We start from the raw sequence: 466 nt of genomic DNA on the forward strand, positions 1-466 counted from the left end.
TGGTTATATGGTTCACAAAGATCCAAGCCCATTGGAATTTCTTATTCTTGGGACACATAGAATCCTGCCTACATAAATCATATTTCAGATTAAACATGTATATCCTTGATACTGGGCTCTACCTATTTTGCACAGAAGATATGTGGCCAGGTTACTACAGGGTTATTAGCACAGTGCCTGACTGGCCACTAATAAAGACTCACAATCAAATATTTGTTGAACAATTTAGCATAGCAGTGGCACTACCTTCCCAGGAAGTATCCAGAAATAAAGCATTATGAATACTGGCCCACCATGCTTTGCAGTGGTCATGGTTATCCAACCCTGGGTACGAAGCAAGCCTGAACTATTCCATCTCAGTGAACTTTCTAAAGATGGTTGCTGTCTCACCTCGTGAAACTCTTTGTACTCCAAAGCTTTCACAAAACATAGCAAATCAAATAATACTAATAAATGGTACTAGAAG

This window comes from Giraffa tippelskirchi, chromosome 3 (assembly GCF_054371585.1).
Source record: "Giraffa tippelskirchi isolate mGirTip1 chromosome 3, T2T-mGirTip1v1.2.pri, whole genome shotgun sequence".
NCBI classification, from domain to species: domain Eukaryota; kingdom Metazoa; phylum Chordata; class Mammalia; order Artiodactyla; family Giraffidae; genus Giraffa; species Giraffa tippelskirchi.